Source organism: Diabrotica virgifera, chromosome 9 (assembly GCF_917563875.1).
Source record: "Diabrotica virgifera virgifera chromosome 9, PGI_DIABVI_V3a".
Taxonomy (NCBI): domain Eukaryota; kingdom Metazoa; phylum Arthropoda; class Insecta; order Coleoptera; family Chrysomelidae; genus Diabrotica; species Diabrotica virgifera.
Genome location: NC_065451.1, coordinates 179,618,593 through 179,631,508, shown reverse-complemented (window position 1 = coordinate 179,631,508; position 12,916 = coordinate 179,618,593). Strand labels below are relative to the sequence as shown.

Below are 12,916 nucleotides of genomic sequence, written 5' to 3'. Positions count from 1 at the left end.
GGCGTATATTATTTGCGAAGCAGTAACAGTAATAATTTGAAATCAAAATCTTTTGCTACAGTAAGTAATAATTTAGATCATCAAGCACATGCCATATGGGCTCATATGAAACCAATATTAACAACAATTTTGGAAAACAAAAAAATTGACACACTTCATATTTACTCTGACTGACCAACATCGCAATACCGGAACCGTACAAATATAACTCTTTGGATACAAACATTGATTAATTATTTTCAACAAGTGACCAAATCTACTTGGAATTTTAGCGAGCCTGGGCATGGTAAGGGCCCTATGGATGGTGTAGGAGGATACCTAAAAAGAACAGCTGACAGACATGTCTTAATGGGTAATGATGTTAGAACAGCCTCAGAATTCGCAGATTTGTTCAAAACCGCTATTATCGAAGTAAAGACAATCCCAGAAGACGACGTGATTGAGGAAAAGAGCCGTGTACCAAATTCTTTGGATGCCATTCCAGGCATAATGAACATCACAAAAGTGCAATGGCAAAAAGGGTTAGATGTTTCAATACAGTTATATCGATACGAACATTTTCATAAAGAGCTAAAACTATCGAAGCTTTCTAACCTGTGTAACTTAAGTGCAGTTGAACCTGAGAGTGTTTTTATGCCATCAATCCAATCTCCTACTGACGATGAGCCCATGATAACAGACAACTACTTAAATTGTAAGAATAGGGTGAGCATTTATAAATATGTATACAACTCTTCTTCTTCGGACGATGAAGATTTAATGACAATATCTCGTCAGCAGCCTAAAGATAAACATATTGATGTTGAAGCAAGTACATCTTATGGCAAAGAAAATATACATCCAAATCTTGTATCCCCTGGAACATTCTTGCTTGTTAAAGTTCCTACTGCGAAGCCACATATTTTTTTCAGATATGTTGCTACCTGTCAGACGTGTGTCGATGACGATGATGGGGAAATATTAGTAACATTTTTGAGATCTGTGCGGAACAATATCCGAAAATTTAAACTAGAACCAAAGGATGTGTCGTATATTAACTTTGACCAAATAATCAGTATTATTCCAACACCATTGCTGAAAAAAGAAAATAATCTAGAATATTATTATTTTGATAATGATATTGATGTTTTCGAAATTAAGAACTGATTCAAATTCGAAGATAAAACTATGATTATAGAAGTTCCATTAGATTGATTTTTAAAAATGTTTAAACTTAATTTTAATAAGAATTTATTAGTAGTAAGAGTAAAATTTCTTTTTGTAAGCAAATTTGGCAAAATAAATAAATATTTAATCTTTTGTTTTTTATTTAAATATTTCCTTAATTATACCTTATGATATCAATATTCTCATTTCGGTAACATTTTTGTCATTCCGGGAACGGTTGATCATTTCCGGGTACATTACAATATTTAAAAAAAATACGCATAAATTGAGATATTTTTAATACACATTTATTTATTATATTACAGAACTCTTATTCTGTTTATGCAACGTTGATTCGATCCTAAAAGTCTTGAATATTTTGAAATTTACTAAAAATTATTGAACGATAATAGCATCTTCTTTAAACTATGTAGATCAGCGGTTCTCAACCTTTTTGAGTGATGTACCACTTACAGTTATTTTAATTATTTTTGGTACCACCTATATTTTTAAATTGTATTATCAATACTTATTAAGTACTACTATTTTAATTTTTTCTGTATTTTGTGTACCACCGCCAATAATGATATGTACCACCAGTGGTACATGTACCACAGATTGAGAACCTCTGATGTAGATACTTTGTTTTCTTTTTGTTGATTTTATCAAACTTAGAAAAACGTTCCCGAATTGACGGTTTTCTGTAAATTATTTACTAAAAATCAATATTACTAAAAAAGTATATAATTCTGTGCGCTGCCCTGTCCAAATTTATTAATACACAAGTTTTACAACAGTATAAATTAAGATTCATCATTATAGCTTTCAACTTTTTTTGACATAAAACCAATTTTGAAATTTGCAACCTTGGTGATTTTGAGCCATATATTAACCAGAGAATATTATCGGTGAAAATGAAACTGATGGACGAAGAAATATGGACAATAATAATAGCCTACGGAGTAAATGAAGATGCAAGAAAGGAAGAGAAAGATAAATTTTTCGAGGAGCTCCAAATGCAAATTGATAATGGGGAAGAAAACGTAATTGTAATGGGAGATCTAAACGGTAGAGTCGGAAACAACAACAGCGGAATAGAGGAGTGTATGGGAAAAGAAGGAGAAGAAATACTAAACAGAAATGGTCAAAGAATAATAGAAATACCTATGGAGAACAAACTAGTTATAACAAATACAAAATTTAAACATAAAGAAGTACACAAATACACGAGAGTACAAGACAGCAGAAACGAAAAATCAATCATGTAGATGTAGATTACTTTTTGGTAAGCAGCAACAAATGGCAAAGAGTACAGGATACACAAAGGACAAAAAATTATAGGGAAAACCAAAAACTCTTCTACGGCGCAATAAAACAACTCAGATAAAAGAAAGAGCACACGATCCTGAATATAAAAGACAAGAATGGAAACGTACTAACAGAAGAAAAACAAATAATGGAAAGATGGAGAGAACATTTCAAAGAGCTAACTCATGCAGACACGGACAATACAGGGGAGATACAAGAAAGGAATGACACAGGCAAGGACAATATCACCCCGGAAATGATAAAATTAATGGGGACAGAGGGAATGGATAGCATGAAAGAACTAATGAATGGTATCATAAATAGAGCAGAATTACCAAAGGACTGGAAGAAAGGCATTATATTACCACTACCAAAAAGGAAGACAAGAGAAACTGTAATAATTACCGAGGTATCACCATATCAAGTATCCCTGGGAAGGTATTTGCAAGAATAATGGACACAAGAATAAAAACTCAAATAGAAACAACTATGGAAGACACACGGTGTGGATTCAGGAAGGACAGAAGCACGTAATACCTAACATTCACATTAAGACAAGTAAGTGAGAACGTAATCAAGAAGAATAGAGAGATACATATGTGCTTCATTGACCTGGAAAAGGCGTTTGACAGAATTTGAAGAAAGAACGTAGGGAAGACACTAAAAGAAATGGGAGCCGATAGACACACAATAGAAGTAATAAAGGATATGTACAAAAATAATACAAATACAGTAAGCTGAGTCCACTGCTATTCTCAGTGGTACTGGATGAAGCGATAAAGAAAGCCAAGAGAAGAATGAGAGAACTAATATTAGGATACTGGCAAATGAAACGGACTCAACTATCGGAGCTACTATTTGCAGACGACATGGTATTGATAGCAGAAAACAGAGAAGACTTACAGAACAATCTTGAAATCCTAGAAGAAGAACTATCAAAAATAAATATGAAAATAATACAGAGAAAACAAAAACAATGGTAATTTCAAATAATAGGAAGACACACGCAATAGAATTAGACGGAAAACAACTAGAGCAAGTGGAATATTTTAAATAGCTAGGAGTAATAATCGAATCAAATGGTAAACAAGACATGGAAATAAACGAGAGAATGGGACAACAGGAAGCTTATTTAACGCTATGAAAACAACATTTTTGGGGAAAAAAGAGATACCGGAGAAAGTAAAAACGGCAGTCGTTAAATCAGTAGTTAGACCAAAAATCATGTATAGCAGCGAGACATGGACATTGACGGGGAGATAAAAATCCAGAGTCAATGCTATGGAAATGAGGTTCCTGAGGAAAATAGCAAACAGAAAGAGGACAGACAAAATACGAAACGAAACAATTAGACAAAACATAAAACTAGAATTAATCAATGAAAATATATTGGAGGGGCAAGTTAGATGGTTCGGGCACGTGTGTAGAATGTCGAATGAGAGGCTAAAAAAACGAGTGTTCGAAACGAGAGTGCAGGGGAAAAACAAAAGAGGAAGACCAAGAGTTACGTGGGTAGATGAAATCAGAAAAGGGGTCGAGAAGAAGAAATTGACATTGGAAAGTTCAAGAAACCTAACGCAAGATCGGAAAGCATGGAGACTACAATGCCAAACTTAACTCCACCAGCCTTACACCTAAAGGTAGAAAGGCTTAGGACTAAGTAAGTAAGTAAGTAGGTTCTTCAGAATGACTCTAGTAGCAGAAAGGTATTGACTGGGTAATTTGCATTTTCCATGAAACATGGATATGAGCAATAAAGGATATGTACAAAATGGATATGAGTCACTATTACAATAATATTAAGTACTCGGGTGTTTTTGGGCTCGCTGAATACGAATATCATGACGGCGATAACATCCTAGGCCCCTGGTACCCATAATGGGCCGCATCTGGAGTTTTGTGGAAGTTCGATACAATATCATTACAAACCCATTACTCGGGGGGTTTGAACTGAAACTTATACTAACCACTCACACACAGGGCCAGCGATAACACGAGGGCAAGGGATGCATCGCAAGCGGGAGCCCCTGTTTGGGGGGCGGCAAAATGAGCTTATTTCTGCTGGTGTCATACACAATGCTAATTTAAAAAAAACGAAGGGCGTTTATGCTAGTTTTAAAGGCGGGTACCTTATACCCTAGCGCCGGAACTGCCTTTACATAAAAAAAGTTAAATTGTGTGTAAAAAACAAGTGTGCGAAAATGTGAAGAGTTAATAGAAGGATGTTAAATGCTGGATTAAATTGCATTGAAGCATAATATACTGGTATATTGGCGGATATTCTTGGGTTGGGGTTGATTTCATGTAGTCGAATGAACTACACTTGAGAGCAAAATAATCGACTCACTTGCTGAATAATTGTACACGTGGAGTTTCCTAAACCTGTTGTCCGATTTGAGTGATTTTTTTAGTATGTTATAGCCTTATTACTTAAGAAAATCGATGTAATATTATTGTTGCTATACAGATAAAGGTCATTTTATACTGGGTGTAACAATCATACTGTGTTTTTTTCTTAAAGTTCGGACCACCCTGTGGAGTATTCTAGCATATAAAAAATATTTCAATTAAAATTCCCTTGTAGGCTTAGGCTTTATTAACAGTTTCTTTTTTGACTCATTTGCTTATGTTGGATAATAAAAAAGTTAGATACGTTTAAGGAAAAAAACACCCTATGATTTTTACACCCGGTATAAAATGACCTTTACCTGTCTAGCAACAATAATATTACATAGATTTTCTTAAAAAATAAGGCTGTAACATACTAAAAAAATTATTCGAATCTTAAAACAGGTTTAGGAAATTCGAGACTTCTAACGTGTACTATTCAGCAACTGAGTCGATTATTTTGCTTTCAAGTGTATATTTCAGTAAAGTCGTCCCAGGAAAGCAACTCATAAATATTGGCAATATCATTTTTTAAAGTCTTCTATTGCCGATATAAATGAGTCGGATTAAATAAATTATTAGAAGAATTTTTTACTAAGCAACAACATTTTTGTTTAATTTAGTAGTATTCTGCGGTTTTTTTTTAATTTAATTGTGACTTAGTTTCCATATAAATAGTTAATTATAAAAATGCCACAAGGAAATAGTTTTAGAACAAAAAAATAACCCAGTCATCACTTACAATCCAATAGAAGATACCGACAAAACAGTGATTATGAGAATGGATCTAATTCTTGATTACACTGTAAAGTAGGATGTTATCATTTTCTCATTTATTAAGAAAAATTGCGTGTTATTGTTATTATTTTATCAGTAAATACTTACCACTACAATTTAGAAACAGCAGAATTTGTATTTCCTTCTATTTTTGGGAAAATAGTTGTATATTGCTCTAAATGAACGTTAAGTCCATTATCAGTTAAAACCGTATTTTTGATTGTGTTTGACAGTGCTTCAAATATTGGAAGAATTTGCTATTCACTTTCTCAACACAGCAGACCGTTTAAGTCAAAGCTTTCATCTCTAAACCAAAATAGTCGCAAATTTGAGAAATTATTACAAGACAATTATTTAAAATTCCCTATTCCCGATAAAATAAAGGCACTCGTATACTTCACACTATATCTTAAAGCAGAATAAATAAAAAAATCAGATTGACGAGGTCCTCTTCTTAGATTAAAAAACCAGAAATACTTAATATTCTATTTTTATCTTATCTTCAGTTCAATTTTTTTGTATTAAATATTTGGCTAATTTGAAGTATATATTTTTTATTTTAAATCTAATTTTAATAAATATTAAAAATCACTCATAGATTGTATCATAGATTTTTTCGTAAAATTGATAATAAAAAATTTCCTATATGGTTCTGAGTTGCACATACTGTACTTATAAGTGCTCAAAAAAATATAATATTTTTTTGAATTTTCAAATTTTAATGTCAGAGCAGGATTCAGCATGATCAAAAAGAAAATAGAAACAATAAAATAAAAATTCCATTTATTTTTTTTCTTTTTTTATTCAGTTGCAATGCGAAGGCAAAACAATCTTATTTTTCAATTAGAATACGGAGCGCAGTCCAGCCCTCTGAATCGACGATTTTCGACTCTTGTTGGAGTCTCATCGGAGAGAACGTAGGCCTGCTACTCCATACTCCAATTGACCAACACCGAGAGTTTATCCCCCACACCGCAACTGACGTGAATGGACTAGGTGACTAGCGTCATCTGGCACTTGAAAGATGAAGTAGTTAGAAAGTAGAAACATTTTTGATTACAGTAAAATGATAAATTTGCCAATATTTTTCAAATTATTTATACAAAAGGGGCTTTATTGTTAAAACAATTTCATAAACAATAGGAAACTTGCACATTTTTTTATTACATAACAATGTTTAGTTATGTTAAGTGAGATTTCCAAATCTTGACGCTTCAAAAATTCATAATAACTTAGAAGTACAAATTTAAAATCTTATGTGATTTAAAATAGTTTAAACGACCCGTGACGTCATATAGTTGAACTTTATTGATGTTTATATTTATGGTTATATTTAAGTATATTTTTCTTCTTCTTTAGTTTATTGGCCTACACCTACTTGGGTATTTGGCCAGCTCATCGTCGCGAAATAAGGGAAACATATTTATATATAAATACTTGGGTCTTACAATTACACAAGATGGAACGTTGGACAAGAATATCCAAGAAAGGTGCACACAAGGAAGGAAAGCTATCGCATTATTGAACAAAATCCTATGGGACCAAAGTATCTCCAAAGAAAATAAACGTAACATCTATAACAGCATTGTTAAGAGCATTATAACATACAGTAGCGAAGTTTGGCCACTTAAAGAAAAATCCGAAAATATGCTCAGAACAACTGAAATGGACTTCTGGAGAAGATCTGCTGGTATATCGAGAATACAAAAAATCAGAAATACAAGAATATTGGAGATAATGGATGTAAAGCATACAATAATGGACGATATAAAAACAAAGCAACTAAGATGGTTTGGCCACGTACAACGTATGGAAGAAGACAGATTACCCAAGCAAGTGCTACGATGGGCACCAAAAGGACGGCGGAAGAGAGGAAGACCTAGGAAAAGCTGGATAGAAGGAATCCATAGGGAAATCGGAGAAAGAGGCTTGAACGAAGACATGTGCTACGATCGAGAGCAATGGCGATTGGAAATCGGAAGACGTCGTAGAACGTTATGAACCGATTATATATATATATATATATATATATATATATATATATATATATATATATATATATATATATATATATATATATATATATATATATATATATATATATATATATATATATATATATATATATATTATATTCTAATGATATTTATCGTTTGTCATTTTAAAAATATATATCAGTTTGTTGAGATTGGAGTTTGATACAGTTTTTGAAGGAAAGGAAAGAAGGTTTACTATGGAAAATAAAAGAAAACACTATAAATGTTGTTTAGTTCCATTTTGTAAAAGTACAAGTTTTCTATGTATTTGAAATAGTTCAAACGATCAATAACACTTGTGACGTCACATAGCTGTATTTTCTACTAACGTTTATAATGTCTAATTTAAAGTCTAATTCTCATTTAAAGTCTCATTTAATGTCTAATTTAATACAATTTTGTTTACTTTATTGGTGCAGAATGTAAACACACAACCATATGACGTCACGACGCATTTTGGGCTAGCTGAAATAATTTGAATTTAGAATCGTCTTTAGGGGCCAAACGGAACACAAAAACAACTTTTTTATCTTTGATACATGTTTTAAATTATCTTCTGTTGTGATTTATAACTAGGGAGCGGATTTTATGCTAAATGCATATTGCTTGCATATTTCGCATATTTGAGAACTTTACCAAATTTTGCATATTTTTAAAGAAACGTCCATATTATGTGTCTATTTAAAATAAAAACATTTTCGCCCAAACGAAAAATTCTAAATTTTTTTAATTCGACACAAAATATTCCCCCGCACATGCTGTCATATCTTTTTTAGAGCTACCTGAAGTCGGCTCATTCACTACCTTTTCGGTTTTTCTTGACGGTAGTACGCCGTCATAAAATTATTGTAGGATGTTAAATACCCTATTGTTAAGGGAATTTTTACACCTCTAAACATCGTTTTACGATTCTCTAGCGGAAATTTAAATATGATTTACATCAGATCCCGTAAATTAGTAAAATAAGTCACCTATATAGGGCTGGTTGTTCGAACGCTACTCAAAAATGATCATTATCAAATATTTAATTACTGTCACCAACTGTCAATGTCAACTTTATTTGAGTTGCTGAAAACATAATTATGGATTACAATTATGGAATTAGTTAATCAATTATGTAATTAATTGTTATAATAATTAATTAACTAATCTCATAATTATAATCAATTATGTTTTCAGCAACCCAATCAAAGTTGACATTGAGAGTTGGTGACAGTAATTAAATATTTGATAGTGATCATTGTTGATTAGCGTTCGAACAACCGGCCCTTAGTCGGTCAATGCGAATGTTTAGTTTTTGTATAAAAGTACTTCTGTTTGTGAATAGAGTAATAAGCAGAAAGATTTTAGCCTGGTTTATTTCCGGATCAGAACCTATCCCCATCTCCTTTACACCAATGTAAAACCATTCTGCAAAGCATGTAGTAAAATGGTGAGTTTAAGATTACTTTCTTCCTCTCTTTTTCTTCATTAAATAATATTTTGCTGCATCTTCAACATTTTAAGTTTAAATAGTGTGAAAAAGTATGTGTTATTGTCGTAGATACCGTCTCAGTGAAAATTTTCGGTTATACAACACGTGGGGACAGAACTACATAATTCAACATGCAAGAAGATGGGCGAATCGAAAGTTGATCAGTTACCCATTGACAGTAGACAATAATCGTTGAACTACCTTTGAAAAAACTGGAAAATCCTATGTTTAAAAGTTTTTGGAAATATATTCCATGAAAGGTGTTCCCGATGAAGGTACCTTGAGAAAAAATTACGTACCTCAAATTTACGATACCATAAAAAAATCAAGAAAATAGTGGAAAATCGATACATTTATTATATTATAGATAAAGTAGTGGTTTCTCAAAGTGCGCATTTTTTGAAATTATTGTGCATATCTTGCGCATATTTCGTAATTTTTTACTGCATATGTATGCGCATACTTCGTAATTTTTTACTGCATATGTATGCGCATATTTTGTCAAAATTGCTCGCATATAAATCCGCTCCCTATTTATAAGATTTTTTTCGAATTTAAAATTTTATGCAAGTTCCCTATTAGCGGCTAATTCAGTGAGTAGAACTTTTTACTTGAACATATTTATAAACTAACAAAAGAGGTTTAAGAAAAATATAAGCTTGTTGATTTTTTCCGAAACAATGCAAGTTTTCGATATACATTGACTCCTCTATAATGTAGTTGGTAATTAAGTAATAAAAATACAATAGCGAAGTAGTATGACATAAAAATTTTTAATTATTTTAGATTAAGTGAAAGCCAATAGACTCACTGTACATGTTTATGACACCAATTTGAAAGATAGATAGGGGAGAGTTGGAAAAAACGGGATAGTCGGATAAAACGGGATACCTAGCCTAGAGACCCAACTAGTGCTGCTATCAATCGGACAACGACGAAAACTTGTATGTAGTCTTTCATTCTGCGTTTAAATTTTTCAAAAATATTTATTAGTTTTCTCAAGTTTGGAAAAAATGAATGCATTGGTCTCTTAAATTTTGCGCCTACGCTCTTAAGAAACTCGCAAATTGAAGGCCTTTTATTGGAACCATTTTTCGTTAAAAATTTTTTAAAATATTTAGGCAAAAATACACAAAAAGTATAATCATCTGTAGGTACGTCTTCAAGATTTAGAACTCTCAAAAGCCTGTATAAGATTTTTACGCGAAATCGATGATTTTTTCACATATAAACTAATGCATAATTAAAGAATTATAATCATAGTTATATTTAAATAGTAATCTCCAAACCCTATTATGAATATGAATCTAAGAATTTGCAATCTAAACATAGTAGCAAACAAAATTCTTTATTATTAAAAGTGCATACCTGTTTTGATCACATACTTATCACACCAAATCACCAGTACCGTTTAAAAGATTCAATGTGAAAATCTAGTATCCTAAAGATGGGCTCAATTGAACAATTACTACTTTTAATGATTTATAGGTGTTACCGTCAATGACGTTTTAATTATTAAATAGATATTTTGCCGATACACTGCTCCACGAGAAATGTATTTTTTTGAGAATCATTTGCAGACTCAAAAGATAAATAGAAAAATATTAAATCCGAGACATTATTTTTCCTAAGGGGGGTTGATGAGGTATGATGCGTCTCAAATAGCTTCTTCTCCTCCAATGTCAACATCACCTTCACGAATGGTAACTTGTTACTTGATACTCTTTGTTAGATCACAAACAAGTTTCTGATGCTAAATATAAAGAAAAGAGTAAGAACACAAATAGAATGAATTATAGGCTTTTTGGACACGTGTTTCGAAGAAATAGTCTTCAAAACCTAATCCAGTGAAAGGTAGAAGGCAGAAGAAATCAAAGTAGATCTCGAATATAACACATGGACCATAATGTTGTTACTATTGGAGCTCCATTGTCAGAATGTGGAAAGATAAAGAGAAATGAAGGAACATTGAAAAAAATCACTGATAGTTTCATGATATTACAATACCAACATCAAGTTAACCACTAAGAAGAACACAATACAATAGAAGAATAGAATACAAGAATAACCACTATTAAGAATAAACAAAAAGACAATATAGGACAAAATACAGAACAAGAATATCAAATGTTTTATGATTCTATAAATAATGCTAGTAAAATTAGCATTACAGAGAAGAGAAAAGTGACCAATCCAAAATTTAATAAACCATGATGGAATAATGAATGTAGGGAGGCTACTAGACTACAAAAACAGGCTTTTTTACAATTTAAAAGAATATCTAATCACGAAAACTACTTAAAATATCAGCAATCAGAAGCATATAAAAAAATAATTATTTTAAATATTAAAAGAGCCTCATGAAAAAATGTATGTAATAGTTTGAATAAAAATACACCGATAAGTAAAATATGGAGTGAAATTAGAAAATTAAAAAATTTTCCCTTATTCATTTTCCCTTAAAAATTAAAAAATGCCTATAAGCCACCTAAAAATCCAATAGTTGAAAATGAATGAATCGAACCATTCTTCAACAAAATTGCCAGACCTTGGGTCCTAGAGGAAGAAATTACATGTAAAACGAACAGTACAATCACTGAAGACAGTAAATTTCTAACAGAATTATTTAATTTGGAAGAGCTTAAAAATTGTTTAAAAACAATAACAGCTCAGCTTCAGGAAAGGACAGTATTCACTATAGTATGCTATATAATTTTTCTATTCAAAGAAAAATACAACTTCTAAAGCATTTAGGTCTGGATCCCGCGTCTGAAAAAAAAGTTGATTAATAGCGAGCTGAACATTTGTTAATAGCTTAAGGGTGTCTAGTCGGATAAACTTTTATATACGGGAACACTGGAACAGGGGCAATTTTAATTGTGGCACAGGTTAAAAATTTGGAACGGTCAGACCACGAAAACGGCACATTTATTTTGTCCGACAGAACAGACTTAAACTCTCCGAACAGAGATTAAACTCTCATGCAAAAATCAGACTGCTATTTATCACCTGTCATAATTCCTGTCATTTGACATATTCTACATGTTACACTCATTAAAACGCCCATTTGGTGATAAATAGCAGTCTGATTTTTGCATGAGAGTTTAATATCTGTTCGGAGAGTTTAAGTCTGTTCTGTCGGACAAAATACATGTGCCGTTTTCGTGGTCTGACCGTTCCAAATTTTTAACCTGTTCCACAATTAAAACTTCCCCTGTTCCAGTGTTCCCATATATCAAAGTTTGTCCGACTAGACACCCTTAAGCTATTAACAAATTTTCAGCTTGCTATTAATCAACTTTTTTTTCATACGCGGGATCCAGACCTAATATGGATAAGCATGGAAGTTCCAAACTCATGGAAAGAATATATTATAGTCCCAATTCTCAAGCAACACAAACCTGCAAATTGTCCGGATTCATACAGAGTCATTTCGCTATCGTCATGTATCTTAAAAACATTGGAGAGAATGATTAAACAAAGATTAGAATTTTGGCTGAAAGGAGAAAAATTCCCGACTCTGTCCAACAAAATTTGGATTCAGAAAATCATGTTCAACAATGGAAAACGTATCACACTTGGTACTGGATGTTTAAAACTCATTATTTTCTACTAATAAGTCAGTTGTGGCTACATTTATAGACGTCGAAAATGCGTATGATAATGTTAATCTGTTAATCCTATATCACTTAATGAAGAAAATGGGGATCCCAGATATATTATGCTGGAGAATTTTTAAACTTTACAGTAATATACAGAGTCTTGTATATTCAAATTGGGAATAAAC

At 32.0% G+C, this 12,916-nt stretch overlaps 1 protein-coding gene across 4 annotated transcripts in view; it reads right to left on the bottom strand.

The window, feature by feature from the left end:
* Nucleotides 1-12,916, bottom strand: part of LOC126892156 (phospholipid-transporting ATPase ABCA3-like) — a 361,018-nt gene that overhangs the window by 204,804 nt on the left and 143,298 nt on the right. Inside the window, exon 1 of one of the 4 annotated variants that reach the window (XM_050661618.1) lies at nucleotides 5,728-6,034. The exons of the other annotated variants lie outside the window; for them this stretch is intronic. The gene's annotated coding sequence lies outside the window, so the exon portion shown is untranslated. Of the gene's footprint in view, nucleotides 1-5,727; nucleotides 6,035-12,916 lie in introns of those variants that run through there. 4 annotated transcript variants of the gene reach the window in all.